Source organism: Engystomops pustulosus, chromosome 9, assembly GCF_040894005.1.
Source record: "Engystomops pustulosus chromosome 9, aEngPut4.maternal, whole genome shotgun sequence".
Lineage (NCBI taxonomy): Eukaryota > Metazoa > Chordata > Amphibia > Anura > Leptodactylidae > Engystomops > Engystomops pustulosus.
The window spans coordinates 69,419,189-69,437,796 of NC_092419.1; the positions used below are offsets into that span (position 1 = coordinate 69,419,189).

At 45.3% G+C, this 18,608-nt stretch overlaps 55 pseudogenes; all 55 read left to right on the forward strand.

Annotated features, from left to right (window-relative positions):
• The first annotated feature begins 5,382 nt into the window (after window positions 1-5,382).
• Window positions 5,383-5,501, forward strand: LOC140101908 (5S ribosomal RNA; annotated as a pseudogene).
• A 70-nt stretch (window positions 5,502-5,571) lies between these two features.
• On the forward strand, window positions 5,572-5,690 carry LOC140081335 (5S ribosomal RNA; annotated as a pseudogene).
• Window positions 5,691-5,760: 70 nt separating this feature from the next.
• On the forward strand, window positions 5,761-5,879 carry LOC140088149 (5S ribosomal RNA; annotated as a pseudogene).
• Window positions 5,880-5,949: 70 nt separating this feature from the next.
• On the forward strand, window positions 5,950-6,068 carry LOC140101910 (5S ribosomal RNA; annotated as a pseudogene).
• Window positions 6,069-6,138: 70 nt separating this feature from the next.
• Window positions 6,139-6,257, forward strand: LOC140081966 (5S ribosomal RNA; annotated as a pseudogene).
• Window positions 6,258-6,327: 70 nt separating this feature from the next.
• On the forward strand, window positions 6,328-6,446 carry LOC140102154 (5S ribosomal RNA; annotated as a pseudogene).
• Window positions 6,447-6,516: 70 nt separating this feature from the next.
• On the forward strand, window positions 6,517-6,635 carry LOC140081336 (5S ribosomal RNA; annotated as a pseudogene).
• A 70-nt stretch (window positions 6,636-6,705) lies between these two features.
• Window positions 6,706-6,824, forward strand: LOC140085988 (5S ribosomal RNA; annotated as a pseudogene).
• A 259-nt stretch (window positions 6,825-7,083) lies between these two features.
• LOC140085825 (5S ribosomal RNA) lies at window positions 7,084-7,202 on the forward strand (annotated as a pseudogene).
• Window positions 7,203-7,272: 70 nt separating this feature from the next.
• Window positions 7,273-7,391, forward strand: LOC140101911 (5S ribosomal RNA; annotated as a pseudogene).
• Window positions 7,392-7,461: 70 nt separating this feature from the next.
• On the forward strand, window positions 7,462-7,580 carry LOC140094329 (5S ribosomal RNA; annotated as a pseudogene).
• Window positions 7,581-7,650: 70 nt separating this feature from the next.
• On the forward strand, window positions 7,651-7,769 carry LOC140101912 (5S ribosomal RNA; annotated as a pseudogene).
• A 259-nt stretch (window positions 7,770-8,028) lies between these two features.
• On the forward strand, window positions 8,029-8,147 carry LOC140084513 (5S ribosomal RNA; annotated as a pseudogene).
• Window positions 8,148-8,406: 259 nt separating this feature from the next.
• On the forward strand, window positions 8,407-8,525 carry LOC140081338 (5S ribosomal RNA; annotated as a pseudogene).
• A 70-nt stretch (window positions 8,526-8,595) lies between these two features.
• LOC140081339 (5S ribosomal RNA) lies at window positions 8,596-8,714 on the forward strand (annotated as a pseudogene).
• A 251-nt stretch (window positions 8,715-8,965) lies between these two features.
• On the forward strand, window positions 8,966-9,084 carry LOC140101914 (5S ribosomal RNA; annotated as a pseudogene).
• A 70-nt stretch (window positions 9,085-9,154) lies between these two features.
• LOC140083785 (5S ribosomal RNA) lies at window positions 9,155-9,273 on the forward strand (annotated as a pseudogene).
• Window positions 9,274-9,343: 70 nt separating this feature from the next.
• On the forward strand, window positions 9,344-9,462 carry LOC140078701 (5S ribosomal RNA; annotated as a pseudogene).
• A 70-nt stretch (window positions 9,463-9,532) lies between these two features.
• LOC140089832 (5S ribosomal RNA) lies at window positions 9,533-9,651 on the forward strand (annotated as a pseudogene).
• A 251-nt stretch (window positions 9,652-9,902) lies between these two features.
• LOC140084824 (5S ribosomal RNA) lies at window positions 9,903-10,021 on the forward strand (annotated as a pseudogene).
• Window positions 10,022-10,091: 70 nt separating this feature from the next.
• LOC140098155 (5S ribosomal RNA) lies at window positions 10,092-10,210 on the forward strand (annotated as a pseudogene).
• Window positions 10,211-10,280: 70 nt separating this feature from the next.
• LOC140101915 (5S ribosomal RNA) lies at window positions 10,281-10,399 on the forward strand (annotated as a pseudogene).
• A 70-nt stretch (window positions 10,400-10,469) lies between these two features.
• On the forward strand, window positions 10,470-10,588 carry LOC140086613 (5S ribosomal RNA; annotated as a pseudogene).
• Window positions 10,589-10,658: 70 nt separating this feature from the next.
• Window positions 10,659-10,777, forward strand: LOC140089042 (5S ribosomal RNA; annotated as a pseudogene).
• Window positions 10,778-10,847: 70 nt separating this feature from the next.
• LOC140084515 (5S ribosomal RNA) lies at window positions 10,848-10,966 on the forward strand (annotated as a pseudogene).
• Window positions 10,967-11,217: 251 nt separating this feature from the next.
• Window positions 11,218-11,336, forward strand: LOC140082151 (5S ribosomal RNA; annotated as a pseudogene).
• Window positions 11,337-11,406: 70 nt separating this feature from the next.
• On the forward strand, window positions 11,407-11,525 carry LOC140084516 (5S ribosomal RNA; annotated as a pseudogene).
• A 259-nt stretch (window positions 11,526-11,784) lies between these two features.
• LOC140081968 (5S ribosomal RNA) lies at window positions 11,785-11,903 on the forward strand (annotated as a pseudogene).
• Window positions 11,904-11,973: 70 nt separating this feature from the next.
• Window positions 11,974-12,092, forward strand: LOC140102166 (5S ribosomal RNA; annotated as a pseudogene).
• A 70-nt stretch (window positions 12,093-12,162) lies between these two features.
• On the forward strand, window positions 12,163-12,281 carry LOC140081340 (5S ribosomal RNA; annotated as a pseudogene).
• A 70-nt stretch (window positions 12,282-12,351) lies between these two features.
• LOC140085989 (5S ribosomal RNA) lies at window positions 12,352-12,470 on the forward strand (annotated as a pseudogene).
• Window positions 12,471-12,729: 259 nt separating this feature from the next.
• On the forward strand, window positions 12,730-12,848 carry LOC140085826 (5S ribosomal RNA; annotated as a pseudogene).
• A 70-nt stretch (window positions 12,849-12,918) lies between these two features.
• LOC140101916 (5S ribosomal RNA) lies at window positions 12,919-13,037 on the forward strand (annotated as a pseudogene).
• Window positions 13,038-13,107: 70 nt separating this feature from the next.
• Window positions 13,108-13,226, forward strand: LOC140087185 (5S ribosomal RNA; annotated as a pseudogene).
• Window positions 13,227-13,296: 70 nt separating this feature from the next.
• Window positions 13,297-13,415, forward strand: LOC140101917 (5S ribosomal RNA; annotated as a pseudogene).
• Window positions 13,416-13,674: 259 nt separating this feature from the next.
• Window positions 13,675-13,793, forward strand: LOC140084518 (5S ribosomal RNA; annotated as a pseudogene).
• A 259-nt stretch (window positions 13,794-14,052) lies between these two features.
• Window positions 14,053-14,171, forward strand: LOC140081341 (5S ribosomal RNA; annotated as a pseudogene).
• A 70-nt stretch (window positions 14,172-14,241) lies between these two features.
• LOC140081342 (5S ribosomal RNA) lies at window positions 14,242-14,360 on the forward strand (annotated as a pseudogene).
• Window positions 14,361-14,611: 251 nt separating this feature from the next.
• Window positions 14,612-14,730, forward strand: LOC140101918 (5S ribosomal RNA; annotated as a pseudogene).
• Window positions 14,731-14,800: 70 nt separating this feature from the next.
• On the forward strand, window positions 14,801-14,919 carry LOC140083786 (5S ribosomal RNA; annotated as a pseudogene).
• Window positions 14,920-14,989: 70 nt separating this feature from the next.
• Window positions 14,990-15,108, forward strand: LOC140078702 (5S ribosomal RNA; annotated as a pseudogene).
• A 70-nt stretch (window positions 15,109-15,178) lies between these two features.
• On the forward strand, window positions 15,179-15,297 carry LOC140089833 (5S ribosomal RNA; annotated as a pseudogene).
• Window positions 15,298-15,548: 251 nt separating this feature from the next.
• LOC140084825 (5S ribosomal RNA) lies at window positions 15,549-15,667 on the forward strand (annotated as a pseudogene).
• Window positions 15,668-15,737: 70 nt separating this feature from the next.
• LOC140098156 (5S ribosomal RNA) lies at window positions 15,738-15,856 on the forward strand (annotated as a pseudogene).
• Window positions 15,857-15,926: 70 nt separating this feature from the next.
• On the forward strand, window positions 15,927-16,045 carry LOC140101919 (5S ribosomal RNA; annotated as a pseudogene).
• A 70-nt stretch (window positions 16,046-16,115) lies between these two features.
• Window positions 16,116-16,234, forward strand: LOC140086614 (5S ribosomal RNA; annotated as a pseudogene).
• Window positions 16,235-16,304: 70 nt separating this feature from the next.
• LOC140089044 (5S ribosomal RNA) lies at window positions 16,305-16,423 on the forward strand (annotated as a pseudogene).
• Window positions 16,424-16,493: 70 nt separating this feature from the next.
• On the forward strand, window positions 16,494-16,612 carry LOC140084519 (5S ribosomal RNA; annotated as a pseudogene).
• A 251-nt stretch (window positions 16,613-16,863) lies between these two features.
• Window positions 16,864-16,982, forward strand: LOC140082152 (5S ribosomal RNA; annotated as a pseudogene).
• A 70-nt stretch (window positions 16,983-17,052) lies between these two features.
• LOC140084520 (5S ribosomal RNA) lies at window positions 17,053-17,171 on the forward strand (annotated as a pseudogene).
• A 259-nt stretch (window positions 17,172-17,430) lies between these two features.
• LOC140101920 (5S ribosomal RNA) lies at window positions 17,431-17,549 on the forward strand (annotated as a pseudogene).
• Window positions 17,550-17,619: 70 nt separating this feature from the next.
• Window positions 17,620-17,738, forward strand: LOC140090711 (5S ribosomal RNA; annotated as a pseudogene).
• Window positions 17,739-17,997: 259 nt separating this feature from the next.
• On the forward strand, window positions 17,998-18,116 carry LOC140101922 (5S ribosomal RNA; annotated as a pseudogene).
• Window positions 18,117-18,186: 70 nt separating this feature from the next.
• LOC140091602 (5S ribosomal RNA) lies at window positions 18,187-18,305 on the forward strand (annotated as a pseudogene).
• Window positions 18,306-18,375: 70 nt separating this feature from the next.
• LOC140101923 (5S ribosomal RNA) lies at window positions 18,376-18,494 on the forward strand (annotated as a pseudogene).
• The last annotated feature ends 114 nt before the right edge of the window (window positions 18,495-18,608 follow it).

Genomic DNA, 18,608 nt, shown 5'->3' on the forward strand with positions numbered 1-18,608 from the left:
CTGCAGCATTATTTTGGTGGCTAGTTCCACATGTGCGGAGCTCTTAAGCGCTTTAGAAATTATTGTCATGGAAGAAACCCAGCTTTGAGGAGATATAGTAGTGACTAACTCACGTTCCCACATTCTCAGCGGGTATGTGTACTGAAAAGTCATGCACTGCGTAAGTTTGGTATAGAAGGGTTTGAGTCCCTTAACTTTGCGGGGCATTAGGGCGTAGATTTCCTTGTTAAAGCAGGGTCTCTTCCTTAAATTAGCTTTAAGGAAGTGCGTAACTTGTGCATATCTGAGAAATTCATTATTAGACAGTGTAAATTGGTCTTTAAGCTTGTTGAACGGAAGCAGGGTTTCCCCATCCATTAATTGCGCACAGGTTTTAATGCCCTTTTCGGTCCATGGTGCTAAAGAAGTAGATGGAATAGCCATCTCTAGTGTAGAAAGCGGGAGGTCCGCCCATGACAGCTGATTTTGGGTACCTGCATGTATGAACTTCCATCCCTGTATTAATGCCCTCATGGGAAGAGATGGGGATTTAGGCAAAGGGATGTTCCATATAGCTGCAGACAGTATATTTCGAATGTCAATGTCTCCCATCATGGCGGACTCGATTTGCATCCAGGGGGTTTTTGTTGTTGCATTTAACCATGAGGAGCCCTGTGCCATTATATTGGCTAGATAATAAGCTTTAAGGTCGGGTACTCCCAATCCTCCCATGCTTTTGTGTTTAACTAATATATGTTTCGCCAATCTCGGCTTTTTACCAGCCCATATATATCGAGATAGCACCGTTTGTGCTTTGTTAAAGAAGGAGCCCGAGATCGGTATAGGAAGTGTTCTGAAAAGGTACATTAGCTTGGGAAGCATAAGCATTTTAAAAGCTGCAATCCGTCCCAGCCATGACAATTCTCCTCTTTGTATTGAGGTGCATTCCTTGGATATTTCCGCCAACAAGGGCGGAAAATTGTTTGTGAACAGGCTTGCTGGGGACTTGGTGAGGGTTATGCCTAAGTATTTAACCGAAGAGGATTGCCAATCTAGAGTGTATTTGGACTTTAAATAATGGAGGTTATCTGAAGTAATGTGAAGCGGGAGGGCTTGGGATTTGTGTGTATTGAGTTTATAATAGGAGACTTTGCCAAACTCAGTGATTATATCCATTACTTCCTCTAATGATTTCTCTGGGTCTAATAATGTGAGGAGGATATCGTCAGCATAGAGTGAGATGAGGTGGGAACGGTCCCCAATCAATGCCCCTTGAACTCCCGGGTTTGTCCTAAGCATTCTGGCCAGGGGCTCTATGGATAAAATAAAAATTAGTGGAGAAAGGGGACATCCCTGTCTTGTCCCATTCGTTATCTTGAATGGGTCTGATAAGGCACCGTTTGCGAAAACCGTGGCTGAGGGAGAGGAGTATAAGGCTTGAATTGAGTCCAATATGAAGCCCTCTATGCCCATATGTCTAAGTGCCGAGAAGGCGTAAGACCAGTTAATTCGGTCAAACGCCTTCTCGGCATCCAGTGCAAGTAGTACCGCAGGACACTTTCTTGAATGTATCCAGTTCAGAATATCTATTACTCTCCGGGTGTTATCAGATGCTTGGCGTCCTTTTATGAAACCAGTCTGATCATCACTGATCAGGTGGGAGATATAGGGCATAAGTCTGGCTGCTAGCACCGCCGCATAAATTTTTGTGTCGACGTTCAATAACGATATAGGTCTAAAGTTCTGAGGAATTTCAGGGGGTTTCCCGGGCTTTGGGATTGTTACTATTAGAGCTTGCTGATTCTCTGTTGGGAGTTTACCCGATTCTGCTGCCGAGTTCATGAAATTAGTAAGGTATTGAGGTAATAGTGTGGAAAATGTTTTGTAGTATTCTGCAATAAAGCCATCAGGGCCAGGGGCTTTCTGTGAAGGTAAGGAATGTATGGCCTTAGTTACCTCAGTCACTGTGAATGGGTTGTTTAAGTTGTTTTGTTGGGCTGTAGTTAACTGAGCCAGGCCAGCTGACTTGAGAAATGTATTTATCGCTTTCCCTTCGGGCTGGAATGTGAATCTATCCTCTGCAAGATTATATAGGGACGCATAATAGTCCTTAAACCTGTCAGCTATGGATTTAGGGGAATATAGTTTACCTCCATTAGATGGGTGTAATAAGAAGGGGATTCTAGCCTTTTGGTGCTTTTGTTTGAGCTTTTGCGCAAGTAACCTACCAGCTTTATTCCCTTGGGAATAGTAAGTAGCTTTAAGCTTTCTTAGGCATTTGTCATATTGTGACATAAGCAGGCTCCTAACTTGTAGACGTATAGCCGTCAGCTGTCTTAAGCTCTCTTGAGAGGGGTTGTTTTTATTAACTATTTCAGCTTGGTGCAGCTGTTTTGTTAATTTATTTAGTTCAGCTCTCTTAATTCTATTATCTGTGCGTTCCATCCTCATGAAAGTTCCCCGTATAAATATCTTATGAGCATTCCATAAAAGCGCATGGTTTGAGATATGTGGGGTAGTAGTAGCAAAGTATTCTCTAAGCTCCTTCTCTATTTGGGATCTATGTGTTCGATTTGCCAGGTAGTACGGATTACATCTCCACATATATGTCGGCCGATCTTGCACACCTGTATCTATCATGATGGATACTGGAGCGTGGTCGGACCACTTAATTAACCCTATCTTTGCCTCTTTGACTTGGGGTAAAATCTCTCTGTCTACTAATATGAGATCAATTCGACTATAGGAGTTATGAACTACTGAATGAAAGGTATAATCCCTTTCTGTTGTGTTGATAATGCGCCAAGTGTCAAACATCTCGGAGCGCCACAATTCTGCGTTTAAAGAATTATTGGCCATCCTCGTTACGGAAGTGCAGTCCACCTCTGGATCTGGGGTAATGTTAAAGTCCCCGCAGATAAGGAGTTTTCCCTTTTTGTGAGTTGTAATGACCCTCATAACCTTGCGAAAAAAAGAGATCTGTCTGCGATTTGGCGCATATACAGATACAACAGTAAATGGTATGTTGTTAATGGTGCCAACTATTATCACATATCTACCGTAAGGGTCACATATTATCTCCGTGGTCTGTAGGGCCACAGAAGTTCTCACCGCTATGAGGACACCCCTGCTTTTTTTCTGAAAGTGGGAGTGAAAAATATTTGAATAGGCTGGATGGTTGATGCGGAATGCATCTTCTTGTAAAAGATGGGTTTCCTGTACACACAGGATGTCACATTTAGAAGCTTTTGCCTCTTTCCATAATTGGTTCCTTTTATATGGGGTGTTAAGCCCTTTTGCATTTAAGCTCGTTATCCTAATAGCCATGAGAACTCCCTAGGAGAAATGCTAAATTCCAAAGACCACCTCTTATTTTATACATGAATATTAAGACATACATGGTTATACTCTGTGCAAACATAGAACACTTAAAACAGAACAAACAAGAGCAGAATAGCTCGAATATATCCGAGATCTTATCAAGAGCCACCTTATGTGGTTCTATCGGATTAAGTAGGGGAGCAAGAGTCATGTAGTTACCCGATCAGGATACTTGTGAGGTCAGTCGTCCTCACCACCATGGAACAATAGACCTTGGGGTCCGGTTATTTTTCAGTCAGCGGTGTCCTCTGTTGCTAGATACTGTGGTCCACTCTTCTTCTATGGGAGCCGGAGGTTGTCCCGATGTACTTGGTGGTAAAGAGAATTCCAAATTCCATCTTTTCAAGAGTGCAATTCCTTCTTCCAAGGTTTTCACTACTTGGGTGACACCATTCCTGGTAATTACCACCCGGACTGGGAACCCCCATTTGTACAGGATATTGTTCTCTCTCAAGGCTTTGGTGATGGGTTGTAGTCGCTTGCGAAGCTGGAGAGTCGCCGCTGAGAGGTCAGCATATATAGATATTTCATTATATGGTTCTGGAAGGGAGGCCATTTTCCTTGATGTTTTCATAATTTCTTCCTTGGTCGTATAGAAGTGAATTCTCGCCAATATGTCTCTAGGAATAGATTCGTCTAGATGTTTCGGCCTTGGTACTCGGTGGGCCCTATCAATAGCCAACTCTTGTGCAGAGATCTCTGGCAAAATGGTTTTAATCAGTTTTTGCAGGTACGTTGTTATGTCAGCAGGCTGGATTAATTCTGAAATGCCTCTGAATTTTAGGTTGTTCCTCCGGGACCTGTCTTCTAAGTCTGCTACTTTGGCCCGCATGTCTTGTAGCTCAGATTCAAGTTCATAATGAGCATCAATAAGCTCATTGTGGGAGCTGGCAAAGACCCCAAATTGTGACTCAATATGATCAGTCCTGTCTCCCAGGTCCTGGATCGCTGAGTTGATAGGTCTAAGCATACAATTAAAATCTTGCTGGAAGGATTTGCGAAGTATGGTTAGCATTTCCTTCATGGATGCTTGAGTAACAGCGGACTCTGATGCTGGCAAATTAGCAAATGGGTCTAAACCTTCTGCAGATGATAGTGAATGCGGGAAGTCATTTGCCTGCAATGGCGGAGCTGCGTCACTGTGGAGTCGCGGCCTTTGCTTAGCTGGGCTTCGTGCCTGTGGCGACCCACCCGGAGAATTACACGCTGCAGCATAGGTAAGATCCTTATTACCCTCTCTTACCTGAGGGGTGCTGGTTGGAGTCGGTCCCGAGGATCGTGCTACCGCAGGTGATTTCAGTGTGGAGAAGTTCTCTGCATCTTCCTGCCGCCCGTCTTCATGGCGCGCTGATGAGCCGGCGCCATTTTGTGTGGCTGACGAGGGAGAAAAATAAAACTCAGTGAGTTTGCGGGGTCTTCCCACATTCTTTCTCTTCTTAGTCATGGCAGAGAGGTCTCCGGGTGCTGGGGGATGAAGTTGGACCCCAAATTTGCTCTGTATAGTCGCTGTTTGGGTGGTTGTAGGACGGAGCTGTATCCTCACACGACCATCTCAGACGGCAGCCAAACCACGCCCCCCCCCCGTTGACCTTTTTGAACCTGAAAATTGTTAGTTTCTCTGTCAAAGATGGTAAAAGAAGGTTCAAATTGAACAGCTGCTGTCAACGGCCATTCTAAGCTGAATGTGCCTGCTCTCGTCAGATCGCAGCAGCTTAAGGCTTGGCAAGTACCAGCATGGGAGACTGGCTGGGAATCCCAAGTTCCGTTGACCTTTTTGAACCTGAAAATTGTGTTAGTTTCTCTATGAGATAGTAAAAGAAGGTTCAAATTGAACAGCTGCTGTCAATGGCCATTCTAAGCTGAATGTGCCTGCTCTCGTCAGATCGCAGCAGCTTAAGGCTTGGCAAGTACCAGCATGGGAGACTGGCTGGGAATCCCAAGTTCCGTTGACCTTTTTGAACCTTAAAATTGTGTTAGTTTCTCTATGAGATAGTAAAAGAAGGTTCAAATTGAACACCTGCTGTCAACGGCCATTCTAAGCTGAATGTGCCTGCTCTCGTCAGATCGCAGCAGCAATGCAGCTTAAGGCTTGGCAAGTACCAGCATGGGAGACTGGCTGGGAATCCCAAGTTCCGTTGACCTTTTTGAACCTGAAAATTGTGTTAGTTTCTCTATGAGATAGTAAAAGAAGGTTCAAATTGAACAGCTGCTGTCAACGGCCATTCTAAGCTGAATGTGCCTGCTCTCGTCAGATCGCAGCAGCAATGCAGCTTAAGGCTTGGCAAGTACCAGCATGGGAGACTGGCTGGGAATCCCAAGTTCTGTTGACCTTTTTGAACCTGAAAATTGTGTTAGTTTCTCTATGAGATAGTAAAAGAAGGTTCAAATTGAACAGTTGCTATCAACGGCCATTCTAAGCTGAATGTGCCTGCTCTCGTCAGATCGCAGCAGCAATGCAGCTTAAGGCTTGGCAAGTACCAACATGGGAGACTGGCTGGGAATCCCAAGTTCCGTTGACCTTTTTGAACCTGAAAATTGTGTTAGTTTCTCTATGAGATAGTAAAAGAAGGTTCAAATTGAACAGCTGCTGTCAACGGCCATTCTAAGCTGAATGTGCCTGCTCTCGTCAGATCGCAGCAGCAATGCAGCTTAAGGCTTGGCAAGTACCAGCATGGGAGACTGGCTGGGAATCCCAAGTTCCGTTGACCTTTTTGAACCTGAAAATTGTTAGTTTCTCTGTCAAAGATGGTAAAAGAAGGTTCAAATTGAATAGCTGCTGTCAACGGCCATTCTAAGCTGAATGTGCCTGCTCTCGTCAGATCGCAGCAGCAATGCAGCTTAAGGCTTGGCAAGTACCAACATGGGAGACTGGCTGGGAATCCCAAGTTCCGTTGACCTTTTTGAACCTGAAAATTGTGTTAGTTTCTCTATGAAATAGTAAAAGAAGGTTCAAATTGAACAGCTGCTGTCAACGGCCATTCTAAGCTGAATGTGCCTGCTCTCGTCAGATCGCAGAAGCAATGCAGCTTAAGGCTTGGCAAGTACCAGCATGGGAGACTGGCTGGGAATCCCAAGTTCTGTTGACCTTTTTGAACCTGAAAATTGTGTTAGTTTCTCTATGAGATAGTAAAAGAAGGTTCAAATTGAACAGCTGCTGTCAACGGCCATTCTAAGCTGAATGTGCCTGCTCTCGTCAGATCGCAGCAGCAATGCAGCTTAAGGCTTGGCAAGTACCAGCATGGGAGACTGGCTGGGAATCCCAAGTTCTGTTGACCTTTTTGAACCTGAAAATTGTGTTAGTTTCTCTATGAGATAGTAAAAGAAGGTTCAAATTGAACAGCTGCTGTCAACGGCCATTCTAAGCTGAATGTGCCTGCTCTCGTCAGATCGCAGCAGCAATGCAGCTTAAGGCTTGGCATGTACCAGCATGGGAGACTGGCTGGGAATCCCAAGTTCTGTTGACCTTTTTGAACCTGAAAATTGTGTTAGTTTCTCTATGAGATAGTAAAAGAAGGTTCAAATTGAACAGCTGCTGTCAACGGCCATTCTAAGCTGAATGTGTGTGCTCTTGTCGGATCACAGCAGCGATGCGGCTTAAGGCTTGGCAAGTACCAGCATGGGAGACTGGCTGCGAATTCCAAGTTCCGTTGACCTTTTTGAACCTGAAAATTGTGTTAGTTTCTCTATGAGATAGTAAAAGAAGGTTCAAACTGAACAGCTGCTGTCAACGGCCATTCTAAGCTGAATGTGCCTGCTCTCGTCAGATCGCAGCATCAATGCAGCTTAAGGCTTGGCAAGTACCAGCATGGGAGACTGGCTGGGAATCCCAAGTTCTGTTGACCTTTTTGAACCTGAAAATTGTTAGTTTCTCTGTCAAAGATGGTAAAAGAAGGTTCAAATTGAACAGCTGCTGTCAACGGCCATTCTAAGCTGAATGTGCCTGCTCTCGTCAGATCGCAGCAGCAATGCAGCTTAAGGCTTGGCAAGTACCAGCATGGGAGACTGGCTGGGAATCCCAAGTTCCGTTGACCTTTTTGAACCTGAAAATTGTGTTAGTTTCTCTATGAGATAGTAAAAGAAGGTTCAAACTGAACAGCTGCTGTCAACGGCCATTCTAAGCTGAATGTGCCTGCTCTCGTCAGATCGCAGCATCAATGCAGCTTAAGGCTTGGCAAGTACAAGCATGGGAGACTGGCTGGGAATCCCAAGTTCTGTTGACCTTTTTGAACCTGAAAATTGTTAGTTTCTCTGTCAAAGATGGTAAAAGAAGGTTCAAATTGAACAGCTGCTGTCAACGGCCATTCTAAGCTGAATGTGCCTGCTCTCGTCAGATCGCAGCAGCAATGCAGCTTAAGGCTTGGCAAGTACCAGCATGGGAGACTGGCTGGGAATCCCAAGTTCCGTTGACCTTTTTGAACCTGAAAATTGTGTTAGTTTCTCTATGAGATAGTAAAAGAAGGTTCAAATTGAACAGCTGCTGTCAACGGCCATTCTAAGCTGAATGTGCGTGCTCTTGTCGGATCACAGCAGCGATGCGGCTTAAGGCTTGGCAAGTACCAGCATGGGAGACTGGCTGCGAATTCCAAGTTCCGTTGACCTTTTTGAACCTGAAAATTGTGTTAGTTTCTCTATGAGATAGTAAAAGAAGGTTCAAACTGAACAGCTGCTGTCAACGGCCATTCTAAGCTGAATGTGCCTGCTCTCGTCAGATCGCAGCATCAATGCAGCTTAAGGCTTGGCAAGTACCAGCATGGGAGACTGGCTGGGAATCCCAAGTTCCGTTGACCTTTTTGAACCTGAAAATTGTGTTAGTTTCTCTATGAGATAGTAAAAGAAGGTTCAAATTGAACAGCTGCTGTCAACGGCCATTCTAAGCTGAATGTGCGTGCTCTTGTCGGATCACAGCAGCGATGCGGCTTAAGGCTTGGCAAGTACCAGCATGGGAGACTGGCTGCGAATCCCAAGTTCCGTTGACCTTTTTGAACCTGAAAATTGTGTTAGTTTCTCTATGAGATAGTAAAAGAAGGTTCAAATTGAACAGCTGCTGTCAACGGCCATTCTAAGCTGAATGTGCCTGCTCTCGTCAGATCGCAGCAGCAATGCAGCTTAAGGCTTGGCAAGTACCAGCATGGGAGACTGGCTGGGAATCCCAAGTTCTGTTGACCTTTTTGAACCTGAAAATTGTGTTAGTTTCTCTATGAGATAGTAAAAGAAGGTTCAAATTGAACAGCTGCTGTCAACGGCCATTCTAAGCTGAATGTGCCTGCTCTCGTCAGATCGCAGCAGCAATGCAGCTTAAGGCTTGGCAAGTACCAGCATGGGAGACTGGCTGGGAATCCCAAGTTCTGTTGACCTTTTTGAACCTGAAAATTGTGTTAGTTTCTCTATGAGATAGTAAAAGAAGGTTCAAATTGAACAGCTGCTGTCAACGGCCATTCTAAGCTGAATGTGCCTGCTCTCGTCAGATCGCAGCAGCTTAAGGCTTGGCAAGTACCAGCATGGGAGACTGGCTGGGAATCCCAAGTTCCGTTGACCTTTTTGAACCTGAAAATTGTGTTAGTTTCTCTATGAGATAGTAAAAGAAGGTTCAAACTGAACAGCTGCTGTCAACGGCCATTCTAAGCTGAATGTGCCTGCTCTCGTCAGATCGCAGCAGCAATGCAGCTTAAGGCTTGGCAAGTACCAGCATGGGAGACTGGCTGGGAATCCCAAGTTCCGTTGACCTTTTTGAACCTGAAAATTGTGTTAGTTTCTCTATGAGATAGTAAAAGAAGGTTCAAATTGAACAGCTGCTGTCAATGGCCATTCTAAGCTGAATGTGCCTGCTCTCGTCAGATCGCAGCAGCAATGCAGCTTAAGGCTTGGCAAGTACCAGCATGGGAGACTGGCTGGGAATCCCAAGTTCTGTTGACCTTTTTGAACCTGAAAATTGTGTTAGTTTTTCTATGAGATAGTAAAAGAAGGTTCAAATTGAACAGCTGCTGTCAACGGCCATTCTAAGCTGAATGTGCCTGCTCTCGTCAGATCGCAGCAGCAATGCAGCTTAAGGCTTGGCAAGTACCAGTATGGGAGACTGGCTGGGAATCCCAAGTTCTGTTGACCTTTTTGAACCTGAAAATTGTGTTAGTTTCTCTATGAGATAGTAAAAGAAGGTTCAAATTGAAAAGCTGCTGTCAACGGCCATTCTAAGCTGAATGTGCGTGCTCTCGTCAGATCGCAGCAGCAATGCAGCTTAAGGCTTGGCAAGTACCAGTATGGGAGACTGGCTGGGAATCCCAAGTTCTGTTGACCTTTTTGAACCTGAAAATTGTGTTAGTTTCTCTATGAGATAGTAAAAGAAGGTTCAAACTGAACAGCTGCTGTCAACGGCCATTCTAAGCTGAATGTGCCTGCTCTTGTCAGATCGCAGCAGCTTAAGGCTTGGCAAGTACCAGCATGGGAGACTGGCTGGGAATCCCAAGTTCCGTTGACCTTTTTGAACCTGAAAATTGTGTTAGTTTCTCTATGAGATAGTAAAAGAAGGTTCAAACTGAACAGCTGCTGTCAACGGCCACTCTAAGCTGAATGTGCCTGCTCTCGTCAGATCGCAGCAGCAATGCAGCTTAAGGCTTGGCAAGTACCAGCATGGGAGACTGGCTGGGAATCCCAAGTTCCGTTGACCTTTTTGAACCTGAAAATTGTGTTAGTTTCTCTATGAGATAGTAAAAGAAGGTTCAAATTGAACAGCTGCTGTCAACGGCCATTCTAAGCTGAATGTGCGTGCTCTCGTCAGATCGCAGCAGCATTGCAGCTTAAGGCTTGGCAAGTACCAGCATGGGAGACTGGCTGGGAATCCCAAGTTCCGTTGACCTTTTTGAACCTGAAAATTGTGTTAGTTTCTCTATGAGATAGTAAAAGAAGGTTCAAACTGAACAGCTGCTGTCAACGGCCATTCTAAGCTGAATGTGCCTGCTCTCGTCAGATCGCAGCAGCAATGCAGCTTAAGGCTTGGCAAGTACCAGCATGGGAGACTGGCTGGGAATCCCAAGTTCCGTTGACCTTTTTGAACCTGAAAATTGTGTTAGTTTCTCTATGAGATAGTAAAAGAAGGTTCAAATTGAACAGCTGCTGTCAACGGCCATTCTAAGCTGAATGTGCCTGATCTCGTCAGATCGCAGCAGCAATGCAGCTTAAGGCTTGGCAAGTACCAGCATGGGAGACTGGCTGGGAATCCCAAGTTCCGTTGACCTTTTTGAACCTGAAAATTGTGTTAGTTTCTCTATGAGATAGTAAAAGAAGGTTCAAACTGAACAGCTGCTGTCAACGGCCATTCTAAGCTGAATGTGCCTGCTCTTGTCAGATCGCAGCAGCAATGCAGCTTAAGGCTTGGCAAGTACCAGCATGGGAGACTGGCTGGGAATCCCAAGTTCCGTTGACCTTTTTGAACCTGAAAATTGTGTTAGTTTCTCTATGAGATAGTAAAAGAAGGTTCAAACTGAACAGCTGCTGTCAACGGCCATTCTAAGCTGAATGTGCCTGCTCTCGTCAGATCGCAGCATCAATGCAGCTTAAGGCTTGGCAAGTACCAGCATGGGAGACTGGCTGGGAATCCCAAGTTCCGTTGACCTTTTTGAACCTGAAAATTGTGTTAGTTTCTCTATGAGATAGTAAAAGAAGGTTCAAATTGAACAGCTGCTGTCAACGGCCATTCTAAGCTGAATATGCCTGCTCTCGTCAGATCGCAGCAGCTTAAGGCTTGGCAAGTACCAGCATGGGAGACTGGCTGGGAATCCCAAGTTCCGTTGACCTTTTTGAACCTGAAAATTGTGTTAGTTTCTCTATGAGATAGTAAAAGAAGGTTCAAACTGAACAGCTGCTGTCAACGGCCATTCTAAGCTGAATGTGCCTGCTCTCGTCAGATCGCAGCAGCAATGCAGCTTAAGGCTTGGCAAGTACCAGCATGGGAGACTGGCTGGGAATCCCAAGTTCCGTTGACATTTTTGAACCTGAAAATTGTGTTAGTTTCTCTATGAGATAGTAAAAGAAGGTTCAAACTGAACAGCTGCTGTCAACGGCCATTCTAAGCTGAATGTGCCTGCTCTCGTCAGATCGCAGCATCAATGCAGCTTAAGGCTTGGCAAGTACCAGCATGGGAGACTGGCTGGGAATCCCAAGTTCCGTTGACCTTTTTGAACCTGAAAATTGTGTTAGTTTCTCTATGAGATAGTAAAAGAAGGTTCAAATTGAACAGCTGCTATCAACAGCCAATCTAAGCTGAATGTGCCTGCTCTCGTCAGATCGCAGCAGCAATGCAGCTTAAGGCTTGGCAAGTACCAGCATGGGAGACTGGCTGGGAATCCCAAGTTCCGTTGACCTTTTTGAACCTGAAAATTGTTAGTTTCTCTGTCAAAGATGGTAAAAGAAGGTTCAAATTGAATAGCTGCTGTCAACGGCCATTCTAAGCTGAATGTGCCTGCTCTCGTCAGATCGCAGCAGCAATGCAGCTTAAGGCTTGGCAAGTACCAACATGGGAGACTGGCTGGGAATCCCAAGTTCCGTTGACCTTTTTGAACCTGAAAATTGTGTTAGTTTCTCTATGAAATAGTAAAAGAAGGTTCAAATTGAACAGCTGCTGTCAACGGCCATTCTAAGCTGAATGTGCCTGCTCTCGTCAGATCGCAGAAGCAATGCAGCTTAAGGCTTGGCAAGTACCAGCATGGGAGACTGGCTGGGAATCCCAAGTTCTGTTGACCTTTTTGAACCTGAAAATTGTGTTAGTTTCTCTATGAGATAGTAAAAGAAGGTTCAAATTGAACAGCTGCTGTCAACGGCCATTCTAAGCTGAATGTGCCTGCTCTCGTCAGATCGCAGCAGCAATGCAGCTTAAGGCTTGGCAAGTACCAGCATGGGAGACTGGCTGGGAATCCCAAGTTCTGTTGACCTTTTTGAACCTGAAAATTGTGTTAGTTTCTCTATGAGATAGTAAAAGAAGGTTCAAATTGAACAGCTGCTGTCAACGGCCATTCTAAGCTGAATGTGCCTGCTCTCGTCAGATCGCAGCAGCAATGCAGCTTAAGGCTTGGCATGTACCAGCATGGGAGACTGGCTGGGAATCCCAAGTTCTGTTGACCTTTTTGAACCTGAAAATTGTGTTAGTTTCTCTATGAGATAGTAAAAGAAGGTTCAAATTGAACAGCTGCTGTCAACGGCCATTCTAAGCTGAATGTGTGTGCTCTTGTCGGATCACAGCAGCGATGCGGCTTAAGGCTTGGCAAGTACCAGCATGGGAGACTGGCTGCGAATTCCAAGTTCCGTTGACCTTTTTGAACCTGAAAATTGTGTTAGTTTCTCTATGAGATAGTAAAAGAAGGTTCAAACTGAACAGCTGCTGTCAACGGCCATTCTAAGCTGAATGTGCCTGCTCTCGTCAGATCGCAGCATCAATGCAGCTTAAGGCTTGGCAAGTACCAGCATGGGAGACTGGCTGGGAATCCCAAGTTCTGTTGACCTTTTTGAACCTGAAAATTGTTAGTTTCTCTGTCAAAGATGGTAAAAGAAGGTTCAAATTGAACAGCTGCTGTCAACGGCCATTCTAAGCTGAATGTGCCTGCTCTCGTCAGATCGCAGCAGCAATGCAGCTTAAGGCTTGGCAAGTACCAGCATGGGAGACTGGCTGGGAATCCCAAGTTCCGTTGACCTTTTTGAACCTGAAAATTGTGTTAGTTTCTCTATGAGATAGTAAAAGAAGGTTCAAACTGAACAGCTGCTGTCAACGGCCATTCTAAGCTGAATGTGCCTGCTCTCGTCAGATCGCAGCAACAATGCAGCTTAAGGCTTGGCAAGTACAAGCATGGGAGACTGGCTGGGAATCCCAAGTTCTGTTGACCTTTTTGAACCTGAAAATTGTTAGTTTCTCTGTCAAAGATGGTAAAAGAAGGTTCAAATTGAACAGCTGCTGTCAACGGCCATTCTAAGCTGAATGTGCCTGCTCTCGTCAGATCGCAGCAGCAATGCAGCTTAAGGCTTGGCAAGTACCAGCATGGGAGACTGGCTGGGAATCCCAAGTTCCGTTGACCTTTTTGAACCTGAAAATTGTGTTAGTTTCTCTATGAGATAGTAAAAGAAGGTTCAAATTGAACAGCTGCTGTCAACGGCCATTCTAAGCTGAATGTGCGTGCTCTTGTCGGATCACAGCAGCGATGCGGCTTAAGGCTTGGCAAGTACCAGCATGGGAGACTGGCTGCGAATTCCAAGTTCCGTTGACCTTTTTGAACCTGAAAATTGTGTTAGTTTCTCTATGAGATAGTAAAAGAAGGTTCAAACTGAACAGCTGCTGTCAACGGCCATTCTAAGCTGAATGTGCCTGCTCTCGTCAGATCGCAGCATCAATGCAGCTTAAGGCTTGGCAAGTACCAGCATGGGAGACTGGCTGGGAATCCCAAGTTCCGTTGACCTTTTTGAACCTGAAAATTGTGTTAGTTTCTCTATGAGATAGTAAAAGAAGGTTCAAATTGAACAGCTGCTGTCAACGGCCATTCTAAGCTGAATGTGCGTGCTCTTGTCGGATCACAGCAGCGATGCGGCTTAAGGCTTGGCAAGTACCAGCATGGGAGACTGGCTGCGAATCCCAAGTTCCGTTGACCTTTTTGAACCTGAAAATTGTGTTAGTTTCTCTATGAGATAGTAAAAGAAGGTTCAAATTGAACAGCTGCTGTCAACGGCCATTCTAAGCTGAATGTGCCTGCTCTCGTCAGATCGCAGCAGCAATGCAGCTTAAGGCTTGGCAAGTACCAGCATGGGAGACTGGCTGGGAATCCCAAGTTCTGTTGACCTTTTTGAACCTGAAAATTGTGTTAGTTTCTCTATGAGATAGTAAAAGAAGGTTCAAATTGAACAGCTGCTGTCAACGGCCATTCTAAGCTGAATGTGCCTGCTCTCGTCAGATCGCAGCAGCAATGCAGCTTAAGGCTTGGCAAGTACCAGCATGGGAGACTGGCTGGGAATCCCAAGTTCTGTTGACCTTTTTGAACCTGAAAATTGTGTTAGTTTCTCTATGAGATAGTAAAAGAAGGTTCAAATTGAACAGCTGCTGTCAACGGCCATTCTAAGCTGAATGTGCCTGCTCTCGTCAGATCGCAGCAGCTTAAGGCTTGGCAAGTACCAGCATGGGAGACTGGCTGGGAATCCCAAGTTCCGTTGACCTTTTTGAACCTGAAAATTGTGTTAGTTTCTCTATGAGATAGTAAAAGAAGGTTCAAACTGAACAGCTGCTGTCAACGGCCATTCTAAGCTGAATGTGCCTGCTCTCGTCAGATCGCAGCAGCAATGCAGCTTAAGGCTTGGCAAGTACCAGCATGGGAGACTGGCTGGGAATCCCAAGTTCCGTTGACCTTTTTGAACCTGAAAATTGTGTTAGTTTCTCTATGAGATAGTAAAAGAAGGTTCAAATTGAACAGCTGCTGTCAATGGCCATTCTAAGCTGAATGTGCCTGCTCTCGTCAGATCGCAGCAGCAATGCAGCTTAAGGCTTGGCAAGTACCAGCATGGGAGACTGGCTGGGAATCCCAAGTTCTGTTGACCTTTTTGAACCTGAAAATTGTGTTAGTTTTTCTATGAGATAGTAAAAGAAGGTTCAAATTGAACAGCTGCTGTCAACGGCCATTCTAAGCTGAATGTGCCTGCTCTCGTCAGATCGCAGCAGCAATGCAGCTTAAGGCTTGGCAAGTACCAGTATGGGAGACTGGCTGGGAATCCCAAGTTCTGTTGACCTTTTTGAACCTGAAAATTGTGTTAGTTTCTCTATGAGATAGTAAAAGAAGGTTCAAATTGAAAAGCTGCTGTCAACGGCCATTCTAAGCTGAATGTGCGTGCTCTCGTCAGATCGCAGCAGCAATGCAGCTTAAGGCTTGGCAAGTACCAGTATGGGAGACTGGCTGGGAATCCCAAGTTCTGTTGACCTTTTTGAACCTGAAAATTGTGTTAGTTTCTCTATGAGATAGTAAAAGAAGGTTCAAACTGAACAGCTGCTGTCAACGGCCATTCTAAGCTGAATGTGCCTGCTCTTGTCAGATCGCAGCAGCTTAAGGCTTGGCAAGTACCAGCATGGGAGACTGGCTGGGAATCCCAAGTTCCGTTGACCTTTTTGAACCTGAAAATTGTGTTAGTTTCTCTATGAGATAGTAAAAGAAGGTTCAAACTGAACAGCTGCTGTCAACGGCCACTCTAAGCTGAATGTGCCTGCTCTCGTCAGATCGCAGCAGCAATGCAGCTTAAGGCTTGGCAAGTACCAGCATGGGAGACTGGCTGGGAATCCCAAGTTCCGTTGACCTTTTTGAACCTGAAAATTGTGTTAGTTTCTCTATGAGATAGTAAAAGAAGGTTCAAATTGAACAGCTGCTGTCAACGGCCATTCTAAGCTGAATGTGCGTGCTCTCGTCAGATCGCAGCAGCATTGCAGCTTAAGGCTTGGCAAGTACCAGCATGGGAGACTGGCTGGGAATCCCAAGTTCCGTTGACCTTTTTGAACCTGAAAATTGTGTTAGTTTCTCTATGAGATAGTAAAAGAAGGTTCAAACTGAACAGCTGCTGTCAACGGCCATTCTAAGCTGAATGTGCCTGCTCTCGTCAGATCGCAGCAGCAATGCAGCTTAAGGCTTGGCAAGTACCAGCATGGGAGACTGGCTGGGAATCCCAAGTTCCGTTGACCTTTTTGAACCTGAAAATTGTGTTAGTTTCTCTATGAGATAGTAAAAGAAGGTTCAAATTGAACAGCTGCTGTCAACGGCCATTCTAAGCTGAATGTGCCTGATCTCGTCAGATCGCAGCAGCAATGCAGCTTAAGGCTTGGCAAGTACCAGCATGGGAGACTGGCTGGGAATCCCAAGTTCCGTTGACCTTTTTGAACCTGAAAATTGTGTTAGTTTCTCTATGAGATAGTAAAAGAAGGTTCAAACTGAACAGCTGCTGTCAACGGCCATTCTAAGCTGAATGTGCCTGCTCTTGTCAGATCGCAGCAGCAATGCAGCTTAAGGCTTGGCAAGTACCAGCATGGGAGACTGGCTGGGAATCCCAAGTTCCGTTGACCTTTTTGAACCTGAAAATTGTGTTAGTTTCTCTATGAGATAGTAAAAGAAGGTTCAAACTGAACAGCTGCTGTCAACGGCCATTCTAAGCTGAATGTGCCTGCTCTCGTCAGATCGCAGCATCAATGCAGCTTAAGGCTTGGCAAGTACCAGCATGGGAGACTGGCTGGGAATCCCAAGTTCCGTTGACCTTTTTGAACCTGAAAATTGTGTTAGTTTCTCTATGAGATAGTAAAAGAAGGTTCAAATTGAACAGCTGCTGTCAACGGCCATTCTAAGCTGAATATGCCTGCTCTCGTCAGATCGCAGCAGCTTAAGGCTTGGCAAGTACCAGCATGGGAGACTGGCTGGGAATCCCAAGTTCCGTTGACCTTTTTGAACCTGAAAATTGTGTTAGTTTCTCTATGAGATAGTAAAAGAAGGTTCAAACTGAACAGCTGCTGTCAACGGCCATTCTAAGCTGAATGTGCCTGCTCTCGTCAGATCGCAGCAGCAATGCAGCTTAAGGCTTGGCAAGTACCAGCATGGGAGACTGGCTGGGAATCCCAAGTTCCGTTGACATTTTTGAACCTGAAAATTGTGTTAGTTTCTCTATGAGATAGTAAAAGAAGGTTCAAACTGAACAGCTGCTGTCAACGGCCATTCTAAGCTGAATGTGCCTGCTCTCGTCAGATCGCAGCATCAATGCAGCTTAAGGCTTGGCAAGTACCAGCATGGGAGACTGGCTGGGAATCCCAAGTTCCGTTGACCTTTTTGAACCTGAAAATTGTGTTAGTTTCTCTATGAGATAGTAAAAGAAGGTTCAAATTGAACAGCTGCTATCAACAGCCAATCTAAGCTGAATGTGCCTGCTCTCGTCAGATCGCAGCAGCAATGCAGCTTAAGGCTTGGCAAGTACCAGCATGGGAGACTGGCTGGGATTCCCAAGTTCCGTTCACCTTATTGAACCTGAAAATTGTGTTAGTTTCTCTATGAGATAGTAAAAGAAGGTTCAAACTGAACAGCTGCTGTCAACGGCCATTCTAAGCTGAATGTGCCTGCTCTCGTCAGATCGCAGCAGCAATGCAGCTTAAGGCTTGGCAAGTACCAGCATGGGAGACTGGCTGGGAATCCCAAGTTCCGTTGACCTTTTTGAACCTGAAAATTGTGTTAGTTTCTCTATGAGATAGTAAAAGAAGGTTCAAATTGAACAGCTGCTGTCAACGGCCATTCTAAGCTGAATGTGCCTGCTCTCGTCAGATCGCAGCAGCAATGCAGCTTAAGGCTTGGCAAGTACCAGCATGGGAGACTGGCTGGAAATCCCAAGTTCTGTTGACCTTTTTGAACCTGAAAATTGTGTTAGTTTCTCTATGAGATAGTAAAAGAAGGTTCAAATTGAACAGCTGCTGTCAACGGCCATTCTAAGCTGAATGTGCGTGCTCTTGTCGGATCACAGCAGCGATGCGGCTTAAGGCTTGGCAAGTACCAGCATGGGAGACTGGCTGCGAATTCCAAGTTCCGTTGACCTTTTTGAACCTGAAAATTGTGTTAGTTTCTCTATGAGATAGTAAAAGAAGGTTCAAATTGAACAGCTGCTGTCAACGGCCATTCTAAGCTGAATGTGCCTGCTCTCGTCAGATCGCAGCAGCAATGCAGCTTAAGGCTTGGCAAGTACCAGCATGGGAGACTGGCTGGGAATCCCAAGTTCCGTTGACCTTTTTGAACCTGAAAATTGTTAGTTTCTCTGTCAAAGATGGTAAAAGAAGGTTCAAATTGAACAGCTGCTGTCAACGGCCATTCTAAGCTGAATGTGCCTGCTCTCGTCAGATCGCAGCAGCATTGCAGCTTAAGGCTTGGCAAGTACCAGCATGGGAGACTGGCTGGGAATCCCAAGTTCCGTTGACCTTTTTGAACCTGAAAATTGTGTTAGTTTCTCTATGAGATAGTAAAAGAAGGTTCAAATTGAACAGCTGCTGTCAACGGCCATTCTAAGCTGAATGTGCCTGCTCTCGTCAGATCGCAGCAGCAATGCAGCTTAAGGCTTGGCAAGTACCAGCATGGGAGACTGGCTGGGAATCCCAAGTTCCGTTGACCTTTTTGAACCTGAAAATTGTTAGTTTCTCTGTCAAAGATGGTAAAAGAAGGTTCAAATTGAACAGCTGCTGTCAACGGCCATTCTAAGCTGAATGTGCCTGCTCTCGTCAGATC